This window comes from Loxodonta africana, chromosome 21, assembly GCF_030014295.1.
Source record: "Loxodonta africana isolate mLoxAfr1 chromosome 21, mLoxAfr1.hap2, whole genome shotgun sequence".
NCBI classification, from domain to species: domain Eukaryota; kingdom Metazoa; phylum Chordata; class Mammalia; order Proboscidea; family Elephantidae; genus Loxodonta; species Loxodonta africana.
In genome coordinates this window covers 72,325,210-72,339,334 of record NC_087362.1, presented here as the reverse complement: position 1 = coordinate 72,339,334, position 14,125 = coordinate 72,325,210, and the positions used below count along the sequence as shown (strand labels likewise).

At 39.3% G+C, this 14,125-nt stretch overlaps 1 protein-coding gene across 2 annotated transcripts in view; it reads left to right on the top strand.

The window, feature by feature from the left end:
- The window catches only part of URI1 (URI1 prefoldin like chaperone), a 109,050-nt gene that overhangs the window by 456 nt on the left and 94,469 nt on the right, over window positions 1-14,125 (top strand). The gene's annotated exons all lie outside the window — the stretch shown is intronic.

Sequence of the window (14,125 nt, the reverse complement as noted above, 5' to 3'; positions counted from 1 at the left end):
CGGGCCTGGAAAGAGAAAGTGTGGGGAGAAACTTTGGTCACGTGCTTTTGTTGTGTTTTGTCGGAGCCCTTGACCTTGGAGGGCAGGGGCGGGATGGGAACAGGGCGGTGATAGTCTGTTTTTAACTTGTATAGAAAAGTGAGCTTTTAATGCACGTGCGGGTGCATGGGGGTTTTTAGGGGAAGGGACGCGGTATAAATGGAAGTGTCGACTTTATTTTTTCTTTAGCTTGTCATCTAAACGTTGTTTAAGTGTATATTTTTTGTTGCTCTTTATTCGCTTGCTTTCAAAGTTTTGCTAAGTGTGTAGCGATACAGTTTGTGTGCATTTGCAGCTGTGGTTGTTTAGAATTCGTCAGAATAGAATCCCATTTTATAAAATTTTAGTTTCAGCCTTGTGATAAGTGAGTGTTAACCTTCCACTGAAGAGGAAAGGAGGGTTTTCATTTCCTAGAGGGATTGTGTATGGAAAGTATGTCCCGTTTAAGAAACAGCTTTTTTGCTAAACCTGAGATTTTTGCGTGGGTTCTGTAGCATCTCAGGTTGACTCTCACTGTCCCCTGAAATGTCTTAGAGTTATTACTTTGAAAAGTAACTTCTAATTGACTTAAACATGACCAGGTGATCCTGGGAGAGAATATCGTGGAATAAAAAGGGTTAGAAAGTTGTTTCAAAAGTATAAACAGGTTGAGAGTTCTTAACGTTTTCCATTGGGCATTTCTGGCCCACTTACGTTGAACTGGTGTACAAATATGCTCAGTGCAGCTGGGTGAGGGACTGTCCCTAGAACTTAAAAGCCTTGGTTTGCTTGAAAACCACCTGTTACGATGCATGATTCCTACTTTGTTCTGGTTGGTCTGGATTATTTTGTGTGTTGATTTCCTTTTCTGAGAGCCATTTTTGTCTAATACCATAGACAGCTGTTGGGTTTTCAACTTGTTTTTTTTTTTTTTTTCAGGAAAGAGTGGGGTTAAAATTCAGTGAGTTTGACATGTTTAAATTAAAAGATATTAATGGATTTTCATTTTTTTTTAAGAGAAAAATGGAAAAAAAAGACAGTTCTATGAAACTAGTTTGTTCATTTTTGGCAAAACTATTTAAATTTGTTCTTTAGAAAACGAGAACCACCCTCAGAAGATGCTGTTTCCGTTGCCTTTTCTGTAGTGGAGTTACTTTCCCCTCCTTCAGAGCATAACGTGTGTAATGCTGATTTGGTGTGTTATGTACCATTTGACGTATTAAAAAGAGTGTTGGTTTTATTCTGACGTTAGTGTCACTGAAATACGAAGGATAATTTTTGGGGTGCTCTGAACAGCCTTCTAGCATCAGGTCCAGTTACACTTGAGGACAATAATTGCTTTCCAGTTACAGTATGGGAACCTGAGTAGCTATTTTCAGTAGACATTGAGTATGTTGCAAATTTGTTTTTCTGTGATACGTTTAATGTTAATTTGGCACATAAAATGATCATGTGTGTATCTGTCATGGGTATGTAAAATTATTCCCAGTTCATGATAAAGCCCCTCAGTAATACACTTTTTTTTTTTTTTTTAATACACTAGGATTATATTTTAATGGGTCTGCTTCAGTGGATAGGATGCCTATAAGGCCGCTAAGCATACTGGCTAGATAGTTACACTTTAATTTATACTTTAGTATAGGGAAACTTTGCCTGGTTGGTAATCAGTTACCATTCCTTTGTGAGGCATTGTATGTAGGCCTTGAAGCCAGCCCAGCCATAGGAGTACAGTGGACTCTGGTAAGGTAGAGACAGCCGTGGTGACCCTCTTGGAATGAGAAAGACGAAAATGTGTGGTAGCTTTATCTTAGTGTAGCACTTAGTATTCCTGTGTATAAGATGAATTAAACATGCTTTAGGATTTGCCCCTTTCCCTACAGGAGTTCCCTGAGAGAGAATTAAATCTTGAGGGGGCGAGGGGAGGAATGATTTGGGTGACTCTTTTTTCAGTTTTTCCCAGGATAGCATTGGTAATACACAGCTGGTAGGCTGTAGATGGGGTGGGGGGGGGGGCGGTGGTGGGGAGTGCGAGAAAAGTTAATTCATTACATACTGTGGATGCCTTAGGTTTAAACCAAAAAGCCAAACGCATCACTGTCAAGTCGATTCCAACTTATAGAGATCCCATAGGACAGAGTAGAACTGCCCCATAGAGTTTCCAAGGAGCGCCTGATAGATTCGAACTGCTGACCTTTTGGTCGAAGTTAACCACTACGCTACCAGGGTTTCCGCCTTAGGCTTAGGGTTAATTATCTCTGAGAACCCTGGTTGAGAAGAGCACCTAGGTAAGCTGTGGTGTAAAGGCCCCTTTCTCGTACTTGGAAACCCTGGTGGCGTAGTGGTTAAATGCTATGGCTCCTAACCAAAGGATTGGCTGTTTGAACCCACCAGGCGCTCCTTGGAAACTCTATGGGGCAGTTCTCCTCTGTCCTGTAGGGTCGCTATGAGTCGGAATCTACTCGATGGCACTGGGTTTGGTTTTTTTGGTTTCTTGTTCTTTGGTTGCTTTGAATTCAGCTAAGGAGTACAAGTTTTGCCTTGGTCCCTCTGTCTGTATTTTTCTTCTTTATCCTCTGGAACAGTAAATAAAAAGGAAGAAGAAAATGGATGACCTGAGGAAAAAAGACAAGGAAGGGGCACGAATGAGCCGCAGCCTCAGTAAATCACGTCTGTAAATGGAGAGAATAAAATATTTTAACATTGTTTTCACTTTCACTGAAGCATCCGTGCTGAAACATTTTCCAAAAAAATTTTTTTTAGTTGAAACTTTGTTTTATTCTTTTTTACTCTAGCAAAAGGATGGGTACAGAAGGGTTCTTGGCAGCTTTGTTTATGATCATGAAAAAACTAAAATCCAGCAATAAGGGGTGGATTAAACAAATCATGATGCATATGTACAGTGAGATGTTACACAGGATCATACAATGTGTGATGAGATATTATGCATATCATAGGACAGCGTGTTCCAGGTATGTTTATGTGTATACGTATGTTCCCACGCTTCATTTTATATTGGGGAAAAAAAAACCCAAAACTTGGTTGTTATCAGGTTGGTTTTGACTAATGGCAGCCCTGTATGTGTCAGGAGTGGAACTGTGCTCCATAGGGTTTTCAATGGCTGATTTTTTGGAAGTAGCTTGCCAGGCCTTTCCTCTGAGAGGTCTCTGGGTGGGCTCGAATCTTTAGCCTTTTGATTAGCAGCCAAGTGTGTTGAATGTTTGTACCACCCGGGGGGGAATCCTAATGTAGGAAAACACGCCATCAAATGTATTAAAAGCACAACTTATTTTACATAAAAGTAAAATGAGTGAAATTGGATGGGATTTTAGTTTTTTCAAGAAAAGCTATAGATAAAACTTAATTTAAATGAAAACTGCAATATCATATTTTTATTGCTAAATACTTTCTGGGCCTGAAAAGTGGCTCTTGGCTGGTTGGAAACCCTGGTGGCGTAGTGGTTAAGAGCTGTGGCTGCTAACCAAAAGGTTGGCAGTTTGAATCCACCAGGCACTCCTTGGAAACTCTATGGGGCGGTTCTGCTCTGTCCTGTAGGGTCGCTATGAGTCAGAATCGCCTCGATGGCAACGGGTGGGCTAGTCCATTTAGGTTAGATTATTTCTTGGTCAGGTCCCTGGGTGATGCAAACAGTTTATGCTTAACTATTAATCTAAAGGTTGGTGTTTCGAATGCACGGAGCGGCACCAAGGAAGAAAGGCCTGGTGATTTCCTTCCATAAAGATTATAGTGAAGAAAACCCTGTGGAGCAGTTCTCTGCTGTAACACGTGGGAATTGATTTGACGGCAGTGGTTTTGGTTTTATATCTTGGCTACTTCATCTCTCAGTTGGTTTGCTTTTTAAGTTTTTTTTCTTGAAGGTTTTATTTAATCTTTATTTCTCTGTCAAAAGTGCTCATTGCTAATGGGTGTTGTTGCATCAAGGCCCTTTCAACGGACAAAAGATATAGCGAGCAGAGGGAAATGTGAAGCTTCTTTTTGATTTGGTAGAAAAATGTCTGGCCTGTCTAGACTGTAATCTGGGCCCTAGGATCTGTGATCTAGGGTTGTTGGGGAGTATCTTGGGTTGTTGGGGAGTATCTTGGGTTATTCCAAGGACATTTCCCTGTAGTACTAAGCCCTTGCTAAATCTGGTTCCAGCTTACAATCGCCTTATGCGGAAATTTCCATTTCTTGACCAGGGTGATATTTCTGGGATAGCTGTATTTTATATCTTCAGATACTGTCATCTTTTGTTAGCAGAATTACTGGAAATTCATTGTAACATGGAAAAAATGGTGTATTGTTTTCATAGGTTTATTTCCAGGGTAATAGGAAGAGTGGAAAATTCATTAGGAAAATCTGTTATATTGTTGAGTAGGCCATATAATTCTCACTTAAAATATTGGAATAACTTATATTTTCCTGCTATAGAATGTGGGGGAATTAAATGCACTAAGAGTGTGCAGTGGTTAAGAGCTTGGCTACTAACCAAAAGGTCAGCAGTTCAAATCCACCAGCTGATCCTTAGAAACTCTATGGGGCAGTTCTACTCTGTCCTGTAGCGTCGCTAGGAGTTGGAATTGACTTGACGGCAACGGGTTTAAGAGTATTTAAAATTTTCCTAAGGCAGAACAGCTAATTTAATGGAATGGAAGATGTTCATATTTCTTGTGATAAACTGAACTGCAGGTAGTTTAAGAACTGTCAGCCGTATACCTCACACAACAACAGCAGTTCTTTTCTCCAGGCTTGGAATTCAAGTTGTAGAATTCACTCGGCAGATATTTACTGTGCACCCAGTACACGCCAGACATGGTCTGCTGAGGCTGCCCCCCTCAACTGCAGCAGTGAGCAAAGTAGAAAAAGGCCTTGGTTTCCTGGAGATTACATGCTAGCGGTGAAAATATTCAACAAGCGCATTTAAAATGTCGGGTGGTTTGTGGTAGCGAAGGCTAGGGAGAAAAAGAAAGCAAAGTAAGAAACGGAGTGTGAGGGCCTGGATGGAGGGAATGCCTAGTATTTCATGTAAGGTGATAAGAGAACAAGAAGGGTTTGTTTGTTCAGGTTTATTTGAGCAGAAACCTAAAGAGAAGGGAGTGAGCTATGTGGACATACGGAGAATGTTTTGGAGACCTTTCTTGGCTGGGCAAACAGATCAGAGTACCCAGGGAGAGGGCAGTACCAGATTATTGTAAGGGCTTTGGGTTTTTATTCTTGTGAGATGGGAAGCCATTGGAATGGGTTTTAAGACTATTAAACAACAAACCATTGCCCTTGAGTCAATTCTGACTCGTAGCTACCCTGTAGGTCAGAGTAGAACTCCCCCACAGGGTTTCCAAGGCTGTAATCTTTATGAGTAAACTGCCACATCTTTCTTACGTGGAGCAGTTAGTAAGTTCGAACCACCAACCTTTTGGTTAGCAGTCGAGTGCTTAACCACTGAATAATACTGGTGTCAAATTATGAGCATCCATTTACCTTGCGTGAAGAAAGAGATTACAGGTGGGCTACCACATATTGAGTAAATTCTGCGTGTGCCAGGCATTGTGACAGACGTTTACGAATTTGGTGTTACAATCTTTCTGGGTTTTTCCAGTGAACAATTTGGGTCGTTGCTAGTTTTTGCCCTAAACTTTCACCATGGAGTATTTGTGTCCTGAATTTTACTATAAAATGCCTGTTTTCCAAAGTGGTTATACCAATTTACACTCCTGCCAACAGTGGATGACAGTTCCAGCTACTCTGTATCCTTACCAGTGCTGGCACTGTCTGTCTTTTTCGTATTAGCTAGCTGTGCTGGTGATGACTACTAATTTCAGTCACCTTGTCAACTGTTTATGTGGCCGTTTGGATTTTTTTTTTCCTTAGAGGAGTGGTAAAATGCGTGCTTATCTCTTATCCATCTTTTTATCTGGATGTTTGTGATATCAATTCATAGTAATTATATATTTTTATGAGTGAGTACTTTTTCAGTTACATTTTGTAAATTTCTTTCCTAGCCAGTGATTGATACTGTATAATGGTGTCTTTTGACGAATAGAAGTTCTTAATTCTAGCAGTTGTTTCCTTTTTAATGGATAGTGGTTTCTTATCCTGTTTTTAAGAAGTCTTTCCTATCCTGATGTTCTAAAGATATTCTCATACATTATCTTCTAGAAGCTTTTATTGTTTTACCTTTCACATTTAGATCAGTAATCTGCCTGAAATTGGTTCTGTGTGTAGTGTGGGGCTGGAATCAGGCTCCATTTTTAACCATAAAAAACAACAACAACAACAACAAAACCCATATGGCTATCTAATTGCCCCATCACCATTTATTAGAAAGATTGTCCTTTCACAATACTGCTATGTACATCTGTTTCTTGACTCTGTCTTTCATCCGTTTGTTGACTAGCCTTACACCCAAACTACACTGTCTTGATTATTACGGCTTTATAAGTCATCGGGATACCTATCAGTTTAAGTTTTCTTGTGGCCCCTCAAGATTGCCTTATTTTATTCTTTCCAGTCCTTATGCTTTTGATTTATTTTTCTTGCCTTTTGCATGGGTCAGGGCTTCTAGTATGGTGTTGAATACAAACCAAATCCGTTGCCGTCGAAGTCGATTCCAATGCATAGTGACCCAGTAGGACAGAGTTGAACTGCCCCATAGGGTTTCCAGAGAGCGCCTGGTGGATTCAAACTGCTGACCTTTTGGTTAGCAACCAAGCTCTAAGCCACTGACAGTGGTTACAATGCCTTGTCAAGGGTAGACTTACAGAAATTCATCATGGAGTATGTTTAGTGTAGAAATTTTTTGTATTTACTTTGCATCAGATTAAGGAAGTTCTGTTATGTCTCTACTTGCTAAGAGTTTTTATGAATGGATGTTGAATTTTGGAAAATGCTCTGAGTTGAGTAATTTTAAGTAATTTATTAAAAAGAGTATATGTGAACATTAAGAATTCTAATACTGAGCTTTTTTTTTTTGTTGTTAAATAGTTTTAAAGACAGGTAAAGTTCTAAGAATATGTTTCCTTATAGCCAGAGCTACATTTATGTAAGTAGACGAGTTTTCAGAAGTCATTGTAAGTTATATTTTATATTAGGGCAGTTTTTTTATTTTTTATTGTGAGCATTTAGTATTATGCCAGTCGTGTATGAGAAAAGGCAACTTTGACTTTAATCTTTCGGAAATATCTCAATACATACAGTATTTCAAGGGAAAAAAATACTTCATCGCGTTAACCCAAAAGCTCAAAACCAGTTGCCATGGAGTTGATTCTGACTTATGGCGACTCTGTGTGTTTCAGAATAGAACGAGGTTTTCAATAGCAGATTTTTGGGAAGTAGATCACTAGGCTTTTCTTTCGATGTGTCTCTGGGTGGATTTGAACCTCCAACCTTTTGGTTAGCAGCCAAGCGCGTTTACTGTTTTCACCACTCAGGAACTCCTTTCATTGTGTTAAAAAACAAAACAAAACTAACAACCAAAGTAGTTGCCATGGAGTCAATTCTGACCCACGGCAACCCCATGCATTTCAGAGTAGAACTGCCCTCCATAGGGTTTTCAGTGGCTGTGCTCTTTTGGACGGAGTCCCTGGGTAACAAAAAAGGTTAAGCGCTTGCCTGGTAACCAAAAGATGGGCAGTTTGAATCCACCCAGAGGTGCCCTAGAAGAAGTACCTGGGGATCTTCTTCCGAAAGGTCACAACCATTGAAAACTCTATGGAGCACAGCTCTGTTCTGAAACACATGGGGCCACCAGTTGGAATCAACTCCATGGCAGCTGGTTGGTTTGTTTCTTTTTGACCTTTAAGAATTGTGATGATGAGTCTTTGTCTAGAGTCACCAATTAATATTTTGCTACATTTGCTTTTTCTTTCTATCTCTATATTCCCCCTTTTTTTCCCCTTGCTGAACCATTTGAAAGTAAATTGCAGATGTCATTACATCCCTGATGCTTAAGCATGTATCTTTTTGGAACAAGGCCATTCTCCTACATAGCCATATACTTTTTTTATACCCAAGAAATTAACGTTGACACAATAATATTATCTAACATATTCACACATGTCCTCAGTCTTCCTAAAAATGTCCTTTATAACTGTCTTTTCAGTCCAAAATCCAATTAAAGCATACATTGCATTTGGTTATCTTACTGCTTCTCCTTTAATCTAAAACCACCTCCATGCATTCGTTTGTCTTTCTGAAATTGGTGTTTTTGAAGAGTTCAGGTCAGTTTTCTTTTAGAATGTCCCACAATCTAGATTTGTCTGATGAATCTAATCACGAAGAAACAAAGGTAAATGTTTTTATCAAGAATACCACATGGGTGATGGTGACTTCCCATTGTATCCTATCAGGAGGCACATAGTGTCATTCTGTCCCGTTTTTGGTGTTGCTGATCACTTGGAATCTGCCAGGTCTCCCCACCATAAAGGTGTCTTTTCCCCGGTGTAAGGAATAAGTACTCTAGATGATATTAATACTTTTTAAGATAGTATAAACACCCTGTTCTTCAACAGTCTTTTACCATGGATGATCCTTGCCTGAATCAGTTATTACATTGGTGTTTTCAAATTAGTGGCTCTCTAATTGTCTACTGTCTGTATTTATTAACTGGCATTTTTCTGTAAAGAAGGTCCCTTCCCTCTCCCCCTTTTTTACTATCGCTGTGGACTCTTTTTTTTTTTTTTCAATCCAGTGTATTATAATTTGTCGTTACTCCTTTTGATGCTCAGGTTGTTCCGTATTTGGCCAGTAGGCATCCTTTCAACTGGCTTGTGGACCCTTTTGGCCCCGTCATTCTTTGATCTTTACCTTGCTGTCCCAGTCTCACCTTGAACTTCCCTTGTCTCAGTCCTGGAATTAGCTATTTCTTCAAAGAGCTCTGGTTCTTTTTAGTGGGAAATGGCTAGAAACCAAGATCTGGACCCAAGCAGTGCTCCTTGCTGCTGGGGTGTCGTTGGCATCACGGCCCTTTCAGGGGACAGTGCTAAGGAAGTATATTAACCTTCCACATTCCAGGGAAAATAGTCATCGCCATTTACCGTCTAGGTTGGAGGGATCCTTCATTTTTTAATTTTAAGTACCTTTTTAACAAGTAGTTTACAGAAGGGGAAAAAAAAAGGATAGTGAAAAACAATTTTATTAGAAATTTTATAAGAATTTAAACATACTAAGCTTTTTTCGTATTCAGTAAATTTTGGTGCACAGTTATCATGAGAGATGAAGGAAGACTGCACGTATCTTTTTAGAAAAATGGGAAGGTCCAGATTCTTGTTGAAGTCCATTACTTGGTGAAGTCCTTTCAGTTTCATGACTTACTGCATGAGAATACCCTATTTCCTTTTTGTTCCCAGAAGTATATTATTCGCTCATTGATTCCTGAGTTTGAGAAAATTCATCTCTGATAGTGTCATCTGACAACTCATAGTCTGGGATTTAATCTATACTGTCATTTTCACCATCATCATTAGAGTCTAGCTACACTGTCCAGTAAGGTAGTCAGTAGCCCTGTGTGACTGCTTAAATTTAAATGAACTCAAATTAAATGAAATTTAAAATTTAGTTTCTGTCTTAATGACACATGTGACTGTCATGTTGGACAGTGCTGATGCGAAAGATTTCCATCATTGCAAGAAGGCTCTGTTGGACAGCACTGGGCAAGAACACTGCTGTCAGGGTCTGCATTCATACTCTGATTTTCCTGGTAATTGTGAAATGTCTTCCTCTGTCGCTTTTCTTCTCTCTGCCATTATAGGCAGAAGATTCTCAGTTCTCAGCTGTGTTTACTGAAAGCTGAAAGCAGACTACGAAGATGGTGTCTCATCTTCTTTTGTACTTTCTTGAAAGATAATGTAATGCTTCAGGCAATGCAGTAAGAAAACTGAAGGATGGTGGTGTATTTTGCTATTGATTGCATCATCGTTCTAGGTGATTGCATCATCGTTCTAGGTAATTCCATTATAATTCTGTTTTACATTTGTTTTAGCTTTTTTTGTAACATAGTTAGAAATAATGAATAATGGTGAAATAATTACTAGGATGATGAAATAGCAAGATGCAGAAAAAATACTGTCACTACGATACGTAATGTATCTGAGGCTTGTGGTGGTGGTAGGTGCCATTGAGCCATTTTGACTCACAGCAACCCCATGTGACAGAGTGCAACTGCCCCATAGGGTTTTCTAGGCTGTAATCTTTATGAGAGCAGATCACTAGGTCTTTCTCCCTCAGAGCCAGTAGATGGGTTTGAACCTTCAACTTTTCAGTTAGCAGCTGTGTGTGTAACCGTTCTACCACCAGGTTCTTTCTTAGGCTTATAAAGGGTTCATTGAAGGCATGTTGTAATTACAGAATAAAATGAGTTTTAATCTTTTCCCCCATCCCTATAGGTAAATTTTCTCTTTATTCTTTGGAAAACTTCTATGAAAGAATAAAAGTCATGAAATGATGACAATCCTTGCAGATAGTCAGAACTGCCAAAAAAAGAAACTCTGAAGCCAAAATTGGGTCTCTAATGCTTTCAGTTCAAATCCGTTATTACCGCAGGATTCTTTCTCAACTTCCCCCAACCGATATTTGAATCTCCCTTCTCCCAAAGTGAGAATCTTGGTCCTTAGCAATCTCTCTGTTTCCTCATTTGCTGTGTCCCACAGTGTACGTGAAATAATTTCAGAATTAACTACATCACTGCCAGCAACAAAGCTTTTCATTAAGAACAAAAGGAGCTTCAAGGAATAGTTCGAGATTTCCTTCAAGTTCCTTTTATTACAAAATATAACCCCTTTGGGGTCTGTAGTCAGGGTACTGACATAAATGGTTACTTGAATTATTTTTTTTTTCTGTGCCCTTGTATTTTGGATTTGATATACAGTTTCTGTTTGTATTGAATTAAAAAAAATTACTGTGCTTTAGGTGAAAGTTTACAGTGCAGATTAGTTTCTCATTCAAAAATTTATACACAACACCAGACTGAGTCCAGCACAACTAGATGGTGCCTAGCTACCACCACTGACTGCCCTGACAGGGATCACAATAGAGGGTCCTGGACGGAGCCGGAGAAGAATGTAGAACAAAATTTTAACTCACAAAAAAAGACCAGAGTTACTGATCTGACAGAGACTGGAGAAACCTTGAGAGTATGGCTCCTGGACACCCAGTACTGAAGTCACTCCTGAGGTTCACCCTGCAGCCAAAGATTAGACAGATCCATAAAACAAACAACAGTACATGTAGCTCAACCGTGTATACGAGACTAAATGGACACACCAGCCCAGGGGCAAGGATGAAAAGGCAGGAGGGGACAGGAAAGCTGGATGAATGGAAATAGGGAATCCAGGGTCCAGAAGGAGAGAATGTTGACATGTCATGGGTTTGGCAATGAATGTCACAAAATAATATGTGCATTAATTGTTTAACGAGAAACTAATTTGCTTTGTGAACCTTCATCTAAAGCACAATAAAAAATAATTTTATACATTTGTTCTACATTTTTCTTCTGCTGTGTCCAGAACCCTCTGTTGTGATCCCTGTCAGAGCTGTTGGTAGTGGTAGCTGGGTACCATCTAGTTCTTCTGAGCTCAGGCTAGTGGAGCCTATGATTCATGTGGTCCATTAGCCCTTTGGACTAATATTTTCCTTGTGTCTTTGGTTTTCTTCACTCTCTTTTACTCCAGATGGGATGGGACCAATAGATGTATCTTAGATGGCTGCTCGCAAGCTTTTAAGACCCCAGACGCTGCTTTTACCAAGGTTGGATGTAGAACATTTTCTTCAGTTGATCTGTATGTCCCTCAAAATCATGGTCCCCAGCCCTTCGCCCTAGTAACTCGGTCCCTCAAGGTGTTTGGATGTGTCTAGAAAGCTTCTATGACTTTGCCTTGGTCAGGTTGGGCAGACTTCTCCTATATCGTATGCTGTCTTTCCCTTCACAAAGTCAACACTTGTCTACTACCTAGTTAGTGGTTTCCCGTCCCTACTCCTCCTCTCCCTTGTAACCATCAAAGATGGTTTCTTTCTGCATGTAAATGTTTTCTTCAGTTTTTATAATAGTGGTCTCATACAATATTTGTCTTTTTGTGATTGGCTTATTTCCCTCAGCATAATGCCCTCCAGATTCATCCATGTTGTAAGATGTTTTGCGGTTTCATCATTGTTCTTTATTCTTTTGTAGTATTCCTTTGTGTGTACTTACCATAATCTGTTTATCCATTCATCTGTTGATGGGCACTTAGGTTGTTTCTATCTTTTTGCTATTGTGAATAATGCTGCAGTGAACACGGGTGCGCGTATGCCAATTTGTGTGACAGCTCTTTTTTCTCTAGAATATATTCCTAGGAGTGGGATTGCTGGATCAGGTGATATTTCTATATCTAGCTTTTTAAGGAGGTGCCATATCATTTTTCATAGCGGTTGTACCGTTTTACATTCCTTTTGGTTTTCTTCATTTTCCTTTGCACTGAACAGGGTGGGACCAATAGATGTATCTTAGATGGATACAGCAGTGCATAAGAGTTCCAGTCTCCCTGTGACCTTCTTATGTGTTTTTTTTCTGAGTGGTGCCAGTAATGTTGGGGTGAGATGGTATCTCATTGTAGTTTTGATTTGCATTTCTCTAATGCCCTGTGGGAAACCCTGGTGGCGTACTGGTTAAGTGCTGTGGCTGCTGACTAAGGGGTCAGCAGTTCAAATCTGCCAGGTGCTCCGTGGAAACTCTATGGGGCAGTTCTGCTCTGTTCTATAGGGTCGCTATGAGTTGGAATCGACTCGACGGCAGCGGGTTTGGTTTGGTGAATGCCCTGTGATTATGAGAATTTTCTCATGTGTCTGTTAGCTGCCTGAATGTCTTATTTGGTGAAGTGTCCATTCATATCCTTGGTCCATTTTTAAATTGGATCATTTGTCTTTTTGTTGTTGAGATGTTAAAAATAGATTTTAGAGATTAGACCCTTGTCGAATATGTCATAGTGAAAAATTTTTTCCTGGTCTGAAGGTTCTCTTTTTACTCTTTTGGTGAAGTCTTTTGATGAACATAAGTATTTAATTTTTAGGAGCTTCTAGTTAACTAGTTTATCTTCTGGTGTTTGCACATTGTTAGTTATGATTTGTATTGTACTTATGCCATGTTTTAGGGCCGCCAGAGTCCCTATTTTTTCTACCATGATCTTTGTTGTCTTAGGTTTTATATTGAGGTCTTTGATCCATTTCGAGTTAGTTTTTGTATGTGGTGTGAGGTATGGGTCCTGTTTCATTTTTTTTTTTACAAATGGACATCCAATTTTGCCAAGATATTTGTTAAAAAAGACTGTCTTTTCCCCATTTAATGGACTTTGGTCCTTTGTCAAAGATCAGCTGACCATAGCTGGATGAATTGAAATATGGGTTCTTGATTCTTTCCATTGGTCTGTGTGTCTGCCGTTGTACCAGTATGAGGCTGTTTTGACTGTCGTGGCTGCATGGTAGGTTTGTATTGAATTTTAGTGTTTGCTTTTTTACCTGTTTGATATAAGTTTATTTTATGAATATGTAAACATTTACATAATTTAAAGTTACAACTATATCGACAGGTATACTGAGGTGATTGATTGCTATCCCAGCTCCTACCTACCGTTGCAGGTAACCATTTTCATCATTTCTGGTTTATCCACCCTGTGCTGCTTTTTGTAAAAACGAGCAGATATTTGTATGCTGTCATATTTTGCACCTCGTTTTTCTCACTAAACAATATATCTGAAAATTACTCCAGTTGATAGAAATCTTCTTTATCATATTTTATGGTTGCATAGCATCACATATTCATCAGGCATCATGTTGATAGTCATTAGGTGATTTTTCGTCTCTTGACTGAAATGAGACTGCATGAATCTTTTTGAAGGTGTATCTCCTCTCATTTGTGAAGCGACTCTTCTGGTGAAGTCCTAGCAGTGATAACCGGCTCAAGAGGTAAATTAGTTTAGCCTTATTCATATTTATAATTACTTTTTCAAAGAACTGTTATCCCCAATTTCATTTACAATATCACACAAAAAAGAGATAAGAAAACTAGAAGTGATGTCCGAAAGCTGGGGAGCAGTGTTTGAGTCCCTTGAATTGGCTATTTCTTGTAATCTCCGTTTCACAGCTG